The sequence below is a fragment of the Cornus florida genome, unplaced genomic scaffold, assembly GCF_030987335.1.
Source record: "Cornus florida cultivar Cherokee Brave unplaced genomic scaffold, ASM3098733v1 CherokeeBrave_3.0.0_Hap2_Chr01, whole genome shotgun sequence".
Lineage (NCBI taxonomy): Eukaryota > Viridiplantae > Streptophyta > Magnoliopsida > Cornales > Cornaceae > Cornus > Cornus florida.
The window spans coordinates 27204710-27224047 of record NW_026775571.1 but is presented as its reverse complement, the minus strand read 5'-3'; the positions used below and the strand labels follow the sequence as shown (position 1 = coordinate 27224047).

The following is a 19338-nucleotide window of genomic DNA, read 5'->3' as shown; positions in this document are numbered from 1 at the left end:
AGAAAAAAGGAAACAAGAAATCATTCTCCATCTCTAAATCAAATTTCCCAATTCTAATAGGACTCCAATATCAACTTGGGCTATTGGTGAGAATCCTTTGGGCTTACTATTTTCTTAGCTCCTATAAATTAATAATTGGTTCGGTCCATTAAACCATGGACCCAATTCAATTAATTCATAAATTAATTTCTACTCCACTAAAAGAAATTAATTGCACTCCAATTAAATATTAATTAAATAACCTCTAAGTCAATGTTGCACTTTAACCCCTCTATGCATAATTATTTATCGGATAATTAAAGCCATTAATCTGACAACATAATTAATATAATTATTTTGTTATCTTTGATTATTTCCGGCTCGATCACAACAAAATATTTATTTGACAAAAATAATAATTTACTAAATAAATATATATATATAACATTTGTCTAAAACATACGAATGCCTTTGAATTTAATTTATGATCAACCATAATTAAAACAAAATAAATACAAAAAGCACTGATGCAAATATTGAGGATATAGATTTCTAACTATTAATTATATAACTATCCAAAGTGCCGATCTAAGGATCCCGAAGTATCTGCCGAACAAATCAAAGTAATTATTAATTAATAAAAGAGTCTATACTTCTCTCATGCTTGAGAGTCAAAAGCCATGACTGTGATAGAGAGCAATTGCATACGACAGCTCTCGCAATATATCTCAATCTATCGTGGATTCGGTTCAAGTCTTAACTAATTAAATGTCCTACCATAATTACCGACTTTGAACCATTTATGATCACTAATTTATAACTTAGTATTAATTGTCATTACATACATATATAAATTTATCTTGTAATTAAGTGGACACAATCAATTCCATAATGAATCGAAAAATAATACATTCCATTCACCAATTGTATAATGCTTTAATAATAATATTCAGATAAAGAACCATGACTTTTACAATCCAAATAAAAATTTGCTATACTAGGGCACACATATCCCAACAATTAGGCATGTAAAATGTCTTCGAGTTCGTTTATTTTTGCTATCTATAAGCATTTTTTCAAGTGCATTTGTAGTTTTATTTCTACGAATTAGATGTAAACGTTGTTTCTAGTTTTATTTCTTTGGTTTATCTCTTCAGTGTACGTACAAGTCATGCCTTACCCTCCCGGGTACATACAAGTCGTGCCTTACCCTCCCGGGCCATGTAGTGATGCGTCATGTTACCCTCTCGGACCACGTAGTGATGTGTCGTGTTACCTTCTCAGACCACGTAGTGATGAATGCCCTCTCATTGATGGGTCTCATACACTGAGTTGGCCTTTTTCTATAATTTTTTTATGTTTTCACTGAGAAAATAATAATTTTACCAAAAGAAAACGTGTTACGTCAGAAGTATTTATATATACATAATATATAAATATATGTACACACATAAAGATCTAAATTAGATATGTATCAATTAATATGGAGCACTTACGGAACTGATCTATGAGCAGAACATTGCAAGAGCGGATGACAAGGAGATAAACACCCCTCAATGTGGTCACCTTTTCAAAGTGCTCGATCATCTTTTTCCATTGTAAAGTTTGTTTATTTTGTACCAATGGAATACTAATATGGTGTTTTTGAAGGTCGAAAATAACCTTGAGCAGATGGTTCCTTGGAAGAGTATGGGAAAATGTGTGGCTATTTAATTGGGTTTCACTTATGGTATGTTTGGTTAAACGGAGGGAATGTTTGAGGAGGGATGGATGAGAAGGGGTAATATTGTAAAAATAAAAAATAAAAAATAAAAAAAAATGTCATATTTGGTTGGAAGGAAGTGAAGAGAGATGCTTCATTCCTCATTCCTTTATGTTTTTCTATTTGTCCAAAATTGAGTAAAGAGAATGTAGACTAACTACTAACAAATATGTAATTTTCATTTTTAACTTTCACAAAAATTTGTTATTAAACCCAGGCGTGTTATAATTTTATAAATGAGGGTTTATTGGTAAAAGGAACATAACAACTCTCATTCCCTTCTTTCAAATTAAAAGAAAAAGAAAAAGAGAAAGTGAGGGAGGCACCTTCCCTTCCTTATGAATGTCACATCCATCTGTCTACTCTCCCTTCCATTTATTTTTCTATCAACCAAACAAAGCATTAGGGAATAAAATGGAACGGATTCAAGTAAACCCGAGCCCAGATCCATATTCAACTATTAGCATTACAAGATCATGATAAAAAAAATAATAATAATAAAATGTTTGATTTGAGTTTGATCTCAAGAGAAAAACTCCAATACATATCATGTTGACTCATATTCGGATTCAATTTGAATCCATGATGGATCTTTCTATCCATACTTGACATATTTTGAAATTTAGGTTAACCAAAAAAAATAAATAAATAAATTATTTTGAAATTTAAAGTCAAAACATTAAATCAAAATCCCTTTTTAACGAATTTTGGTCTGATGAGATCGATTAAATACTAAATTTTCCACTTGGCAATCTTAGACAACTCGTTGAATAGATCATTTTAGAATCCCGAAAAATAATTGATTGAATGCAAAAAAGCAGCAACTAAATAGGATGAGAATTAGGTGCGTACGACAATCCATGCCATGTGACTAAAATTGAATTATTTGATTTAGTACATGATAATGTAGAAGATAGCGACAATACACGAACAAATTATATATAAAAAAAAAAAACAGTTCCATAGTTGCAGAAATAATTTATTCAAACTTCACTAAGATCCTTATTTCTGCAAAATTACCAAATGACTACAAGTTTCATGATTTTCAACAATTCAAACTTAAATAATTTTTTTTAAAAAAAACGTAAAATATATGCACATGTATCAATATTTTTAATATATAATGTCCAACAAAATTTTTGCCAGTAGAATATTAAAAAACAGGTATTTATATTAATGATTGTCAAGTCAATTGATGACATAAACTGATCTACAAATTTATTTTTTATATATATATTACTAGTATATGCATGAGATAGAAAGCGAACCTGAAATCTGCAGATGTAGTAATCATTGCCATAGAAGGCACGCAAGGACTCGGGGGCTTCCTCTTGGGGCTTCTAGGTGTGAACACAACACTCATATTCACCAATGCCTTCACTCTGTCAGGTCTGTACAAACACAGCCACCAAGCTATGATTGCTCCCCAGTCATGGCCCACCACGAACACCTGGCTTTGGTCGGGTGCCTCGGCGTCGAGGAGGGCAATGAGATCCCCGACGATTTGTAAGGTGGTGTAGCCTGTGGCGGAGGTGGTGGTGACCCCGGTGGTGTACGTCACCGTAGCCGTGGAGGTCCGGAGCCACTGCCCGGTAACCGTGGGCCGCCATGTAGAGGATCTGGTGTCTCCATGTGTACCAGAGTTCAGGGAAGCCATGGAGGAACAGGACCGCTGGGCCTTGTTCCCTTTCTGCTACGTGCATGTTTATGCCATTCACATTCACTGTCTTGTGCTGTATTCCCTCCATCTCTCTCTCTCTCTCTCTCTCTCTTTATAAACTCTCTCTCTACCAGAAATGAGTAAGAACTGTGAAATGTGAACTGGGAAGTTATAGGGGTCTGGTTGGTTCTATGGAAAAGGAAAGAGAAAGATGAGAAGGTCAAGTGGTGAAAACTGAAAAGCAGAGAAGAATGAGAATTGATTACTACTTCTAAAAGATGGGCATGTACCCTACAAATTAATTTTATGGAAATCAAGGATAAAGATAGCGAAGAGCTTGCAGATTATACAACCTACATTATCGGGCCAATTTTATGTGATTTGGTTTTAAATTTGTTAAAGCTTTGAGAAAATGGAAGAAAGAAAGAGGTGTGGATGGAAGATAGGAAAGTAAGAAATAAATTTGTTTTGTTCAATAGAAAGTAGACAAGGAGAAAAAGAATAATAACAAAATTTATTTCTTTTGTTATTTTGGAGTTCATCAAAAGGTTAAATGGATAGGCTGACTCAATTTCTTACGAATAATTTCAACCAATCGTTTTGACTTGAAAAGATCATAGTTTGATCGGAAACAGCCTAAGGGACTAAATTTTAAGTGCTGAAGTTTTTAAATAGTAATTAAAAAATAAATATTTTTTGATAACTTTTTTAATTTTCAGCGTTATTCATGCCATTTTTAGTGACATTCAAATTGCATAATCAAATGCACTTAATTTAATAAGCGATTAATCCGTGCAAATTAAGTGCTAAATTGAGTTATCAAACAACATTTAAGTCGCAAAAATCAGCAACTTAGCGGCTCAAGTAGGGTGCCTTTTGTCCGAATTCAATCAATTAGGTTTCTAATTTTAAATATTTTGGAATTTTTGTTAGAAGTTTACACGGATTTTGAATTACTTGTTTTTCTGGTATTAGTAGTTTTTAGCAATTAGTTTTCTTATTTATTTTTGCAGAATTTTTGGAGAAAGTTTGATTTTGAGCAGTTTCCGCTGCTAGTTTCCTTATATTTTTACGATTTCTTATGCTGTTAGACTACTTATTTATAAATATATGTACTACAGTTGAATTTTTTTGAACTCTGTAGATACAAAGTTACGCTACTCTGTGGATTCAAAATAACCCTTATTCCATGTGAACAGTTTCATAGTCACGAAGAGAGTAGGGAAGATAAGTGAGACTATTATAAAAGTTTTTAAATACTACTATTCTGAATTATATAAATATAATAAATTATCCTAAATTAAAAACTTTCTTTTCTCATCACCTAATGAATGATAAATTGTAAGTATATTCTCTTCTTTTCCATCAAACCAATCAAAAATATCTTTAGGATGTGTCATATGTCCTGTGATTCCTACTTTTTTCCCTTCCATCCAATTTTTATTCTTTTCTACCGAACGAAGCATAAAGAGAAGAAAAATAAAAAATAAAAATACATTTACCATCCAAAATATAGTTTTCAAAAATTCACAAAACACAAATTTATTCTTAGAAAATTACAAAGACAGTTCTCCGAAAATAAAAAGGCCTGTTTGATTTGTCACTCAGAAAATAGTTTTATGTTTTCAGAGTACTAAGAATAAAAAAACTTTACAAAACTCTGTTTGATTTAATTTTCTAAATTTTTTAATGAAAATTTAGTTATAAAAGGCTTGTTTTTAAATAATTTTCTTTTATATTTATCTTAAATCAATTATATATTTTTGAGAACTGTTTTCTGAATTAGAAACAAAGTAGGCCCAATTTTTATTTATTTTTTGACTGATTTTTTTAAAAAATAATTCCCAAAAATTATTAACAAAACAAATTTTTGTATAAATTTATGAATTTCTGAAGAAAACTAAATCAAGCTTAGCATTTTAGTTGCTAGAAAAGTAGAGTCCCTCTATCCCATCTAATTTGTCCCACATGAGTGGTCTCTTTTTTTTTTTTTTAGTTAAAGATGAGTGGTCTCTCTTTCCTTTCTGTGACATCCCAAATTAGTCACTTCACTCAATATAAATGCTATCTTTCTATAATTATCTTCAAATTTTTAAATAATTCTCAACTTCATAATATACATATTTAAACTTAAATCAAAACTTATAATTTTATTTTTTTGAAATTTTTTATTTTTAAAAAATAATTTTAAAAGTACGTAATACATTAATGGCATGTGGAGTTATACTACCAAAAAAAGGACAATTAATATGTTATCGAGGAGTAAAACAGTAAAGTTAAGATAATGAAAAGAAAATAATTAAATTAACCATTGGTTTATTATGTGAGCAAATAGAACAAAATTTTTAATGTATTTAATGAGTATATCATGCACGGTTTTGCCTACACCAACACTCCCCTCATTTTGAAAAATAAGAAAATTATACAATTTTCGATGCTTTGGTAAACAGAGCAGAAAGTGCCCAATATATTCGAACGGAAAATGAGCATTGCCTTCGTTTTTTTGGCCTTTTTTTTTTTTCCTCAACATAATTAAACTAAAGTACCGTGTGGAGGGAAAAAACTCCTTCCAATAAAAAGCGCACACGTCACCACTACCCATATCTACATTCCAAGGACATATAAGGCCCATCATGCTCAAGCCCAAGATGAGGGTATTTACAGTCCAAGACCATTGTTATTTGTCCTCCAACTTCCATCAAGGCCGAATCAAGAAGTCATCAGCCCAGCTTATGAGTATTTAACATCCGGCCTGTTACTCAAGCCCAGCCGGATCAAAATATATTCGGCCCAAGAATGCACAAGTCCTACCATTTGAAGGATTTACTGTAGAAGGAAAATTCTGATAGGAAGTTCTGTACAAGGCAAGTTCTATGTATGGAAAATTCGACAACGGAAAAAACTCTATTAGAAAAGAATGATTATATAGAAAGAATTGGAGGGCAAGCAACGCGAGTCCTACCATAATCTTGCAATCTTTTGTATATAAATAGAGGCTAAGACCTCCAATAAAGAATCAAGCAATTCTACGCTTCTCTACACACTGTTCTTATTTATTTTTATTGTTTTTGAGTGAGTTGTTTTATTTTTCTCAATCATTATTGGTTGGGCGAAATTTTGCACCTACACTTTGGCGCCGTCTGTGGGAAGCGTATAGAAATATACTCCCACTTGTTCTTCAAATTAAATCCTTTAATCGTGTCTGGAATGTCAAACGGAGAGTCAGCAATGAATCAACAGATAGAATTGATGCAAAAGATGCGAGAAGAGTTCTTGCACCAATTTGAGACACTCCGGCAAGCAAACGATACGAGTGTCGCCCAGATAGCTGCGCTTCAGCAGCAAACTCATACGCTGCACACGGCCATGGCCAGGCTAACGCCACAACCACCACCAGGCGATGCTGCGGCACCGCCCCCCAACCGGAATTTACCTCCGATTCACGAGCCTCCAGCCAACGAGACACGGTACAGCAAGACAGAAAAGGTAATCCTGGCGTTAATTTATGCCAAGAGGAAACTTCGACATTACTTCGAGTCTCACAGCATAGTGGTACTTACAAATCACCCTATACGGGCTATCCTAGCTAAACCAGACCTGTCTGGTTGAATTACAAAATGCGCTATTGAACTTAGCTCTTTTGACATCACCTATGCACCGAAGGTATCTCACAAGGGGCAGTCGGTAGCGGATTTCCTACTAGAGTACGAAGATCAACCTGAGGAACCGACACTTTAAGAGCCATACTGGGAGTTACGAGTTGATGGCTCTTCCAACCGGAAAAGGGCCGGGGCCGGGATTGACATCACAACACCCGAGGGTACCAAGCTGCAGCAGTCAATTTTGCTAGATTTCCCATCTACTAATAACGAGGCCGAGTATGAGGCGATGCTCGCCGGACTTCGGCTAGCTAAACAGCTACAGGTACGATGTTTAAAAGTTTTTAGTGACTCACAGCTTGTGATCAATCAAGTGACAGGGCAATATTCTCCCAAGGAGGAACGTATGAAGTCGTACAAAGATGCTGTAGAGAGTGCTATTCGGGAGTTTGATCAAATCAAGTTCCATCAGGTACCACGAGATGAAAATGCCGAAGCAGATCGATTGGCTGCAGCCGCATCATCTTCAGATGAAGAGTTGATTCGGCTTGTTCCAATCGATGTTCTCGAAGAGCCCAGCATTAATCCCCAGCAAGAGGTGATGGTGATCCTGGAAGTACCACGCGAGCCCTGCTAGATTGATCCAATCGAGGCCTACCTCAAGGAAGGGGTTCTCCGGAATCAGAAAGCTGAGGCAAGGAAGCTCAGGCTTACCGCGGCTAAGTACGCAATCATCAATAACCAGTTGTACCGAAGGTCATTCTCCGGTCCCTATCTCAAGTGTTTAACCCCTACTGAGGCTCTAACAATTCTAAAACAAGTTCATGAAGGAGATTGTGGAAACCACTCCGGAGGAAGATCCCTTGCACACAAAATTCTAACCCAGGGGTATTTTTGGCAATACTTGGCTCGGAATGCCGAGGAATACTCAAGAAGATGTGACAAGTGTCAGCGCCATGGTCCAATAAAGCATCAACCTGCCGAAGGTTTGCACTCCATAGCTAATCCATGGCTGTTCGCCCAATGGGGGATTGATATAGTAAGACCGTTACCCAAAACCATGGAAAAAAAAGAGCATGTGCTTCTGGCCACGGATTACTTCACCAAGTGGGTGGAAGCTGAAGCCTTCTCTAGCGTCACCCACGAAGAAGTAAAGCATTTCATTTGGAGCAACATTATTTGCCGGTTTGGGGTACCAAAAGTCATCGTAATGGACAATGGTAAGAACCTCGATAACAGAAGTACAAGAAAGTTCTTTAGTGAACATGGAATCCTGCAAAAATTGGCTGCAGTTAGTCATCCACAAGGCAATAGGCAAGCTGAAATAACTAACCGCACGATATTCGGGTGCTTAAAGAAAAAATTGGAGAAATTGAAGACAAAGTGGTACGAGAATCTCCCTCAAGTGCTTTGGGCCTATCGAACCACTCCAAGACGACCCACGGGAGAAAGCCCATTTGCTATGGCATATGGATCCGAAGCTGTCATTCATACCGAGTCCATAATCCCAACCCTTCGGACATCCTTGGTACTGGAGGGGAACAATGAGCAACAACTCGAACATAGTCTTAATTTGGTGGACGAAAGAAGAGATGCAGCAGCAATTCGTCTCGCGGCATACCAACAGCAGGTGTGTAACAGTTATAACAAACGCGTCAGATTCAGGAGCTTTGTGGTAGGCGATTGGGTTTTGAAGCAGGATACAGCTCATGTAAAGAAACTGGAACCTAATTAGACCGGACCCTACAGGGTTACCGAAGTAGTGGGGAAAGGAGCATATCGTTTGGCCGAAGCTGGCGGACGTCCCATTGCGCGTCCTTGGAACGCAATACACCTGAAAAGGTATTTCCATTAGTTAAGTTTGTCCATTTTGCTACAACTTCTTTACAAATAAAGCTGCGTATGTCCACAGTCAGACAAGCTTTTCTTTATTTTGCTATTTTTGTTTCTTTTTATAAAAATGGGGGGCCATACTATGCATGGCATTTCGTCTGATTTTTTTCAGTCTGATTTTTTCACAAAAAAAAAAAAAAAAAAAAAAAAACAAAAAGCAAAAAGCAACAAAACATGAGTTATGGCCTGTGCTTAAACCTTTCTATCATACATCGACAAAAAAGTATGTGCCACATTCTGTTATATATGGAAATATTCAAATAGTTAATCATGGTGTAAGGAGGGCCCACTGGTATTTAAGGCTGTCAAGCTCAATACCAGAGGCATTCCTTACACTGACTTTTTTGACGAAATTTAGTCTATGTCCCACATCGGATAGAAATAGAAAAGAAATGCGGTTCATATATGCGTGGTCCACAACATTTGGCTGCCAAGAAGGGAGTATCAGTAGAGGCAGGTCTCTAAAGTCAACAAATGGAAAACTTCACAGCCATTGTTACTCGCTTTCTTGGCCTCCTATCATTTTTGAGTCCTCGGCCTCATGATAAGTGGAAAAATATAAAACAAACCTCCCCTCAGGCTCAGCGCCGTGGAGTAATTCATTCGCCTCGGACCTTAAGTGTCCGGTTCGGCACAACCTCCCCTCAGGCTCAGCGCCGGGGAGTAGTTCTCTCGCCTCGGACCCTAAGTGTCCGGCTCGGTAAAACCTCCCCTCTGGCTCAGCGCCGGGGAGTGATTCATTTAAACCTCCCCTTAGGCTCAGCGCCGGGGAGTAATTCATTCGCCTCGGACCTTAAATGTCCGGTTCGGCACAACCTCCCCTCAGGCTCAGTGCCGGGGAGTAGTTCTCTCGCCTCGGACCCTAAGTGTCCGGCTCGGCAAAACCTCCCCTCTGGCTCAGCGCTGGGGAGTGATTCATTTAAACCTCCCCTCAGGCTCAGCGCCGGGGAATAATCCATTTGCCTCGGACCTTAAGTGTCCGGTTCGGCACAACCTCCTCTCAGGCTCAACGCCGGGGAGTAGTTCATTCGCTTCGGACCCTAGGTATCTGGCTCGGCAAAAATCTCGCCTCGGACCCTAAGTGTTCGGCTCGGCGAAAATCTCACCTCGGACCCTAAGTGTTCGGCTCGGCGAAACCCCCCTCCGGCTCCACGCCAGGGAATGTATAATTCGGCTCGGATCCTAAGTATCCGAGACAGCTTCAGACCCTAAGTGTCCTATTCAGCATTAGTCCTCCACGACTCAGTACCGAGGGATAATTCGCCTCGAATCCTAAGTATCCGAGACAGAATTGGACCCTAAGTGTCCTATTCAGCAATATCCCTCCACACTCAGTGCCGAGGACTAATTTGCTTTAGACCTCTGGTACCCGGGTCATAACTCTTTCCACCAGACTCCAAGTGTTTAATACCCTGTGGATGCGGATATATCATAAGTTCATCATACTCCACCTCACATCAGGAACACATGAGAAGGAAAGAGTATGTATACGTCTACTACAGGCAAATAAAAGGCAAGGAGGGTTCATTTAACAGTTAAATCATTGTCCATATGAATCATCCTGCGATATCAACTAAACTGTTAAAAGGATCTCCATCTTCCCACAATCCTTGCGTTTTCACGGATAGCATAAATCCGAAGCATAAAGACAATGTTTAGTGTTTAAACACATTACCAGACAGAGAAATATGAACAGTATCAAGAGCATACAGCAAAAACAAGTCAGGCAAGCCTAAAACGAAAAATTATATTCATTATCCCAAAACAGGCTGTTCATAAAAACAAAATACATGGCTCTATTTCCTTTTCGAATCGAAGGGAGTAGATTCAAAAGCATCCACTACATTAGGACTTGAGGTAGGAGGAGCTGAAGCCGCAGGAGCAGGGGAGCTAGGAGTACCCTTCAGGTGTGCCTTTACCATCTCGGCAAAGCGGATTTCAGCTTCCAAAGCCTCTGGCCCTTCATCGTATGGGAAGTGCACCCCCACTTTCTTGTCAAAGGCGTCCAGATCCATCGTCTTAGGGCCTGAGCCCTGATTATAGCCAGACCGGAACGCTTTAGCACTAGCCAGGTGCGCAAGACAAGAGTAGCGCCCCTGCATTTGCTTCCCCGCCTTGAAGCAAGTAGTAAGAGCCTCGGTCAGGCGTTGAACCTCGGCCTGAAGAGAATCCACCTTAGCCTCAGAGGCTGACAACTGCCTCTTATACGCATCCTTGGCTTCAGAAGCTATCTTCAGATTGGTAGAGGCAGTAGTGGCTCTCTTCTCTGCATTGTCAAGATCCTTTTCCAACTTCTTGATGGAGAGGGATTGAGCTTCAGCAGTGGCGCAGAGGGCCATGGTGTGGTATAGACTCTGTGTAACAGGGAAGCAAATATAAGCATAAATAGAAACATAAGCAAGCAAGAGTAACTTAATTCTGAAGGAGCAATGCGAACCTCTGTGGCCCGGACTGGGGCAGAAGGGAGTAGTTGCTCCAACCCCATTTGGCTGATGGCTTCCTCGTCCTTTGGGAGCCACATTCCTCGAGCCACTGCCAGTGCAGCTGAAGGGTCTGTAATCACAGAATCCCCTGAGTGCAGGACTGACCTGTCAGCCCTGGTGAAGGAAGGAGTCCAAGGAGCCCCAGTCTCAGCTAGAACAAAGGCCCTGACTTCATCTTCAGGTTCGACCTCTCCAGCCTTTTTCCCTCTGCTTTTAGAAGGGACCTTGCCCTTGCCAGAGGATGAGGGGTTGAGGCGAGATTTCTTCAATGGTGGTTCCTCAACCTCCACTTCATCCTCAGTTGATCCAATGACGACTAAGGGTTGGGCATCTTCGGCTTTCTTTTTTAAAGCCTCAGCCCTTTGTATCTCCTCCTCAGTCATGGGGAAACTGTCAAAGGATGGTAGAGACAGATCCATGAGGTCTGCAGCAACGGCACTGGAGGCAATGTCCTTGAGGTTTGAAGAAGTTAGCAGGTCCTCGATAGGCGAGGGGTCACTCCAGACTCGTTCCTCAAGAAAAGAAAGTTTGTTCCTTGCTGCGGAGGATGGGAATGTAGCTGAAAAAACACCAAGAAACTCATAAATACGGCGAAATATTAAGACTTGGCAAGGAAAACAGCCAGAACACTTGGTATGAAGGGAGGTTAAATATTCTATACCTAATTTCCCGAATTTGCACGGGATAGGGAGCGCAATTGATTGGGACACGAACCATTTTCCTTTAACTACAACCATCCTTTCTTTCCATTTCTTTTCGGATGAAGGGAGGTTTGTGCATATCCTCTGATGAAGGGGAGAAGTAAAAAAGAAGCGACCAGGCTCGGTCCCATGCTTAGATATATTGTAAGTAAGCAGAAGGTCGGCAAAGGTCAAATCCAGAGCCTCTAATTTCCAGCGCACCAACAGTGTCGAAAGGATGCGAAAGAAATTAGGATTTACCTGAAGGGGGGCAAGACCTAGCTTATTGAAAACTAAATGATAGAAGGGATGAAGAGGGAATCGGAGGGCGTTAAGGTGCCCTACCGAAAGAAGTAACTCATCCTCCTCAATTCCCTCGCCGGAGGTGAAATCGGCACCATCGGGATATTCTGTAATTTCTACTCCCTCAGGAATATCAAATTCTTCCATTACCGAAGCAATAGAGAACTTGATGCGGCGAATAGAGATGATTGCTTTCTTCTCTTCATGGGTAAAAACATAATCAGAGCCTGAGGTGGATGTTTCGGTTGGAAGAGGGGAAGTACCTAATGGATTCAACGAAGGGCGATCTGTAGAAACCCTAGGAGGGGGAGCCCTAATGCGAACGGGGGAAGATGAAGGTGTGGATTCAGAATCCCCAAGGTCTACACGTTCGGGAGTAGATGAAGTACTTATAATGAAAGATTGAAGAGAAAGATGCGAAACTAACCTGACAAAGCGAAGGAAGCGATGGAATGAAGGACGCAGAAGTGCAGCAAGGGCAAATGTAACTCTTGCAAAATCTTGTGTGACGGAGTAATAATGAAAGACCACGAACCGTTTCTGAAGCAAAGTAAAAACCGGTTTCAATTCCCTCTTTAATAGGAGCCGTCACTCAATTAAAAATGGAATTTGGGGCAAAGTGTGGAGGGAAAAAACTCCCTCCAATAAAAAGCGCACACGTCACCACTACCCATATCTACATTCCAAGGACATATAAGGCCTATCATGCTCAAGCCCAAGATGAGGGTATTTACAGCCCAAGACCATTGTTATTTGTCCTCCAACTTTCATCACGGCCGAATCAAGAAGTCATCAGCCCAGCTTATGAGTATTTAACATCCGGCCTGTTACTCAAGCCCAGCCGGATCAAAATATATTCGGCCCAAGAATGCACAAGTCCTACCATTTGAAGGATTTACTGTAGAAGGAAAATTCTGATAGGAAGTTCTGTACAAGGCAAGTTCTATGTATGGAAAATTCGACAATGGAAAAAACTCTATTAGAAAAGAATGGTTATATAGAAAGAATTGGAGGGCAAGCAACGCGAGTCCTACCATAATCTTGCAATCTTTTGTATATAAATAGAGGCTAAGACCTCCAATAAAGAATCAAGCAATTCTACGCTTCTCTACACACTGTTCTTATTTATTTTTATTGTTTTTGAGTGAGTTGTTTTATTTTTCTCAATCATTATTGGTTGGGCGAAATTTTGCACCTACATGCCGTTAAAGCATTGTTTGACTGACACAAACAGTGCCTTAAATACTTTTTTGGGCCAAAAAAAGTTTTAAAAATTTGGAAAAACATGAATTTTTTTTTTTTTCCTTTTCAAAAATTTCAATGTTCCTAATGACATTATAACCATTTTTGGTACTGTTTGGCTGACCCAAACAGTGCCTTAACATCTATATTGGCTAACCAAACAAAAATATTTTTTTCCCCTAACAAATTGAAATTTATTTTAAAATATGATTTTTTTATTAAAAAAAAAAAAACGTGTATTTGTTTTCACCTCTATAAATTAATAAATCAAATGATATTAGATATTGTGTTGTTTATAATATTTCATTCTGTTGACCTTGAATGACTTTTGATGATTACAATTCATTAATGAGATTATATGCGTACTAATATCTATCTTGAGTCAAATCACAGCTCTTAGTATCCATCAAGGCATATCAAGAAAACCACAGATGAAAAGTTGCATCACAACACAGACGGATCATAAAGGAAATACTAAAGACATCAAGTCTGAATCGGAAGCTATTAAGATCATCCAAGCAATCAAATGATCATGCAAATACTAATGATCAAGGGGTAGCTAAGGTGGTGAGGGAATAGGAACCTTTGTCAAAGTATGTATGAACATTTTGAAGCTTACATATCTAGGGTTATACATTAAATCACTTGCATGATAATCAAGAAACATAAACATCATGTGTAAATTAGAATAGGTTTCTTGAAAGTGAAGTTCCATTTCGGCCGACTGAAATGGAAAGACAATTTGAATCGGACGACCGATTTGGGCAGTAGCTAAGCTAAAACTGAAGTCACAACCGGTCGACTGAAATACCATTTCGGACGACCAAAGTATAGCTGCAACAAGGCCTCAGGCTATTTTAGACGACCGAAATAAAAGCCTAATTCATTTCGGCCAACTAAAGTAAAAAATACAAGACAGTCTCAGGTTATTTCGAACGACCGAAACAAACTGTTGATTCAAAGGTCAAATGGTACCCTATGGCACCAATGACACCCAAGGGAACAAGATCTAGTTCAAACTAGACCACGTACGCCATTAGATGGCTTAATCAAAGTCAACAAGGTCCTGTGGGGTCAAACAAATGCACTTAACCTGTCTGGGCAACAAACCAAACAAAACCCACAAGGCAGCTTCATTTCGGTCGACCAAAATGGAGCTTTGGTCGGTCGAAATGAGTCAGGAAAAAAAAGAAAAATGAGCCTTCATTTCGGTTGACCGAAATGATAAACCGGTCGATCGATTTGTGGCTCGAGATGAAAAATGGCTACTAGAATTGGATTTTTACTGTTCAATTACAATTTAAAAGGCCATCGGTCGACCAAAACAAGCCACCGGTCAACCGAAGCAGGTCAAAAATGTGAAGAATGAACCCGTTGTGCACAAAAAATGAAGAGAAATTCATAAGTCTTAAATGGATCCCCCATAGCATGATCAAATTACGTTATATGCTATTATATGATGATGTGAACATACACGCAAGTGTAAAATGGTATTTTAAACATGCTACAATGGCCTATGGCCATATTATAATTCATTTACAACACTTGACATGTTAAACCTCCAAGTTAGAAAAATTACATTTCATAAATAAAACTTAAACATGCTAACACTTGCATGTAAACGAGAATGCATTAAAAGAAACCTCAATCTACAAATCACCCAAGGCAAGTGCAAATCTCCAGATCTTGAAACCTGTACCTGAAATATGCCCCAGTAACTTTGGGGTGAGCAACATAAAGCTACTCGTAGGAAATGAGCATGCATCGACCTAACGTTTTACAAGTTTGCATGATTTAATCATTGTGGTTCATTCCACATAGCGTCTATGTCAAAGGTGAGACTCAGGGAGCATCCTAAGCTACCTTAGACCATTTCTAACATAAATCATATCCTCTATGACATGATATAGATTCTCAACGTCATCAACTTGAAATCCAAAATACAAAAACGATAAAAGTGGGTAATGCCACCTAACGTCTATATTCCAGATGAATCTATAGGATCATTCCTAAGTTGCATTTGAACAATATAGCATAGATGTACTTAACAATATCAAAACCTGCAATGATTCATTTGAAATCATAATGCATAAATGTACTTAACAACATTAAAAACATGCTATGATTCATTCAAAATCATAATGCATAAATGTACTTAACAATATTAAATCGCCAATAACCAAAACCACAAGTCACAATTAAACATTGGTTGTCAACTTGTAATTGAATGCGAAATCAAATAGTGGAAGACTTGGACATCACGTCTCGGGGTAAACCAAGATCAAAATGGTTATTCCGGGCATTAACCCGCTGGGAAGACCACCCTAGTGCGCACTATCTCAATTGGGGAGAACTCATACCTCCCGCACTAGAGCCAAACTCTAGCCATATCACAGTAACAATGTCCCAAGTGACTCAAAAATAAATAAGTTAATAACTTATATACGTATTAAAAAGTACACAAAACTACCTTCATGCACAAGTAGGTTGAAACCACACAATACATGCTCTAAATCTACAACTACTATAGGATGACAATGTCGAATCTTCAGAGTGTGATTCATTACACGCTATAATAATATCACATGTCGAATCTTCAGTGTGCGACTCGTTACACGCTATAACAGTATAATCCAATATTGAAAACATAAACTCATAAATTCATTACAAGTCTCAAATCATGCTTTAAACATACTACCAATGTCAAATACATGATTAATCATTAATGCAATAGAAACGAAAATTAATTAAATCAACTAATTAATTTCTTTAGGTTTTAAATCTCAACTAAATAATCTCTAATTAATACATGTTAAACAACATAGCATGGTCATTACATATACCATATCAAAAACTTAATTTAAACTAATGGAACCTTTAAATAGATTTTAATTACGCCTTTTAATTAAAATCTCTAGATTTTTATACTCATCCAAATACTCTCAAATTAAAGTATATTAATGAACATGCCAAGACTTAATTTAAAAGCATATCACAACTTAATTTTATGCGAGGTACGTCCATGATAATTAAACTTTCACAAAAGAAAAATATTAAATAAAAGTTACAATTCTTTTCCAAATAATCCAAATTTAATATATATTAACAAACATACTAAAGCTTAATTTTCTAGTATGCCACAATTTAATTCTAAGTTGCATATCATCATGAGAATTAAATCTTAATCATAGAAAATAATTAAATTAAATTCTACATTATGAACAAAAACATTCATACAAGTTGTATAATCATGGGAAACACTCAATACAACACATACATAATCCTAAAACATCCCCTACCTCAATTTGAAATGAAAATCTCAAAAGCCACCAAAATGAAACGGCTCCGAATCCGACAATACTTCGAGGTTTTATCGGGGACAACGTCGTGAACAAGAACCCCAAGGAAGCCCCATCAAAATCATAACTTAACTTCAAATCCAAACTCAAAATGGCCAAAACAAGATTCCAATCGGTGGAATCGAAGGCCTTGCCAAGGCCAACATATAACACAAAGGCACTACGGCGTTTCACTAAAGAGAAGAAGCTTAAAAGAGGAGAGAGAAGGTGGTAGCCCGTGGCAGCCAATGGTTGCCATGGAATCCTGTCAAAAGAGGGGAGAGAGAGAGAAAAATCTGATTTTTCAATTAAAGGTCCCTTATTTATAGAAAATCTCAAAAAGTGCCCTGAACGGGCCCCGCCGGGTCCGTAAAAGTGAAATTTGAGCATACACGCTCAAACGGCAAAACTCTGTGAACGAAAAAGAACCAAAATGAGAAAAGATGAATAATGGAAGAAACAACATTGAAAATCGAGTCCCGAGCAGAGATATATGCCCCGAACAAGTCCGGCGGCAACTAGGTCCAAAAACCCTGAAACTGGGAAAAAACGACCAGAAAGAAAATCTAAGAGTACACGACTCGATGAAAAGTGAAAATGAATCCCGTACGAGGATCTAGGCTCAAAATAAGACTTTCTGCAATAACTTTCATTAATTGCACATGGCCCCTCCAAAAAGTGAAAACTACACTAATGGCCCAGACTGAAAATATCTTCCAAAAATATTTTCTTAAAAAACCCTGAAATAAAATATCTTTGAAAGATATTTACGAAAAATACCCCAAGAAATGGAAATGTTTCTGAAGAACTATGCATCCATGCCCTATGGACACCGGGAACAACCAGAGTACTTTTCTGCAAAAGTAAAGGTACGTATTTCGTGAAAACCACTTAGAATGAAGATACGTGAAATCGAAAATCAACTTCGAGCACAAAAAGTGAGGTTATGCCAACAAAGTGATAAACGGGAAAAAGACAAAATAGGGAAAAAGACAAAAAATGAATAGTGTTCAAAAAGTGAAAATATGGAAATGACTCAATCCTTAAAGGAAGTTGTCAATCCAAAGAAAAGAGTCTCAGAAACTATTTCTGAGCACTAGACATGACACTAAGTGACGAGAAACCAAACTCAGAAAGGGAAAGATCAACGAAAAAAAAAAATCCGTGAAAATCCGAGAAAGGGAAAGGAAGAAAATGACCGGGTCATTACATTATTAGCGAGGGAAGAATCAAAGGTTAAGGAGATGAAATGGAGGAGAGAAGGAAAAAGGAAAAAGAAGAGAAGGAGGGGTGCAGCCCTCAACCGTGGGTAGAGAGAAATGATCTAAAAATTTCCTTCTCCTCCCCCTATTTATAATATTTCAAAAAATAACCCCCGAACGGGCTCCTCACAGCCCTGAAAAGTGAAAACTGCGCAGACGCGCTCAAATGGGAAAAGTCCATGAACAAAAATGAACCGACATGAAAAGACATGAACAAAGGAATAAACGGAGTCGAAAACCAAGTCCTGAACAGAAAGATATGCCCCGACAAGTTCGGTGGCAACCGGGGTCAAAAACTCAAAAACTGAGAAAAATGACTGGAAGACAATTCTAAGAGTACGCGACTCGACAAAAAGTGAAAATGAAGCCCGTACAAGGATCCAAGCCCAAAACTAGACTCTTGGCATTAACTTTCGTTAATTGCACAAAGGCCCCAATAAAAAAGGGAAATTACACAAACGACCCAAAATGAAAATATCTTCCAAAAGATACTTTCTTAAAAACCCCTAAAGCAAAATATCTTCAAAAGATATTTACGAAAAATACCCCAAGAAAGAAGAATGTTTTTGAAGAAACTTTACATCCATACCCCTACGGACACAGTGAACGACCAGCGTACTTTTCTACAAAAACAAAGATACACATTTCATGGAAACCAAATGGAATGAAAGTACATGAAGTCAGAAATCAAATCTGAGCTCAAAAAGTGAGGTTATGTGAAAGAAGTAACAAACGGGAAAAAGACGAAAAAGACAAAAAAGAAAAATGTCCGAAAAAAAAGAAAGGAGATGACATGATCTTCACAAGAATGATACCAATCTCCCAAAAGAATAAGTGTCAGAAACTATTCACGAGCACTCACGATGATCTGAAGGGTCAAAACTCGGACTCAGAAAGGAAAACATAAACGAAAAAAAAAAATCCTTAAAAGCAGGGAAAAAGAAAGGAATGAAAATGACAGGCTCATTACATCTGGTTTGTTCTATTGCTTCTATGACTGTAAGAATCCTTGTTGGGAAGGATCTCAAAATTTTCCTGACAATTTTTTGTTCACTTATTTCTCTACCTAGGTTTTGAGAACAAGTAACAATGTCCATTAGTTTAAGATAAAACTCAGAAAAAGTTTCATCTTCTTCC

The 19338-nt window shown here is 38.1% G+C and overlaps 1 pseudogene; it reads right to left on the bottom strand.

Moving 5' to 3' along the window:
- The window catches only part of LOC132270220 (uncharacterized), a 48002-nt pseudogene that overhangs the window by 13345 nt on the left and 15319 nt on the right, over positions 1–19338 (bottom strand).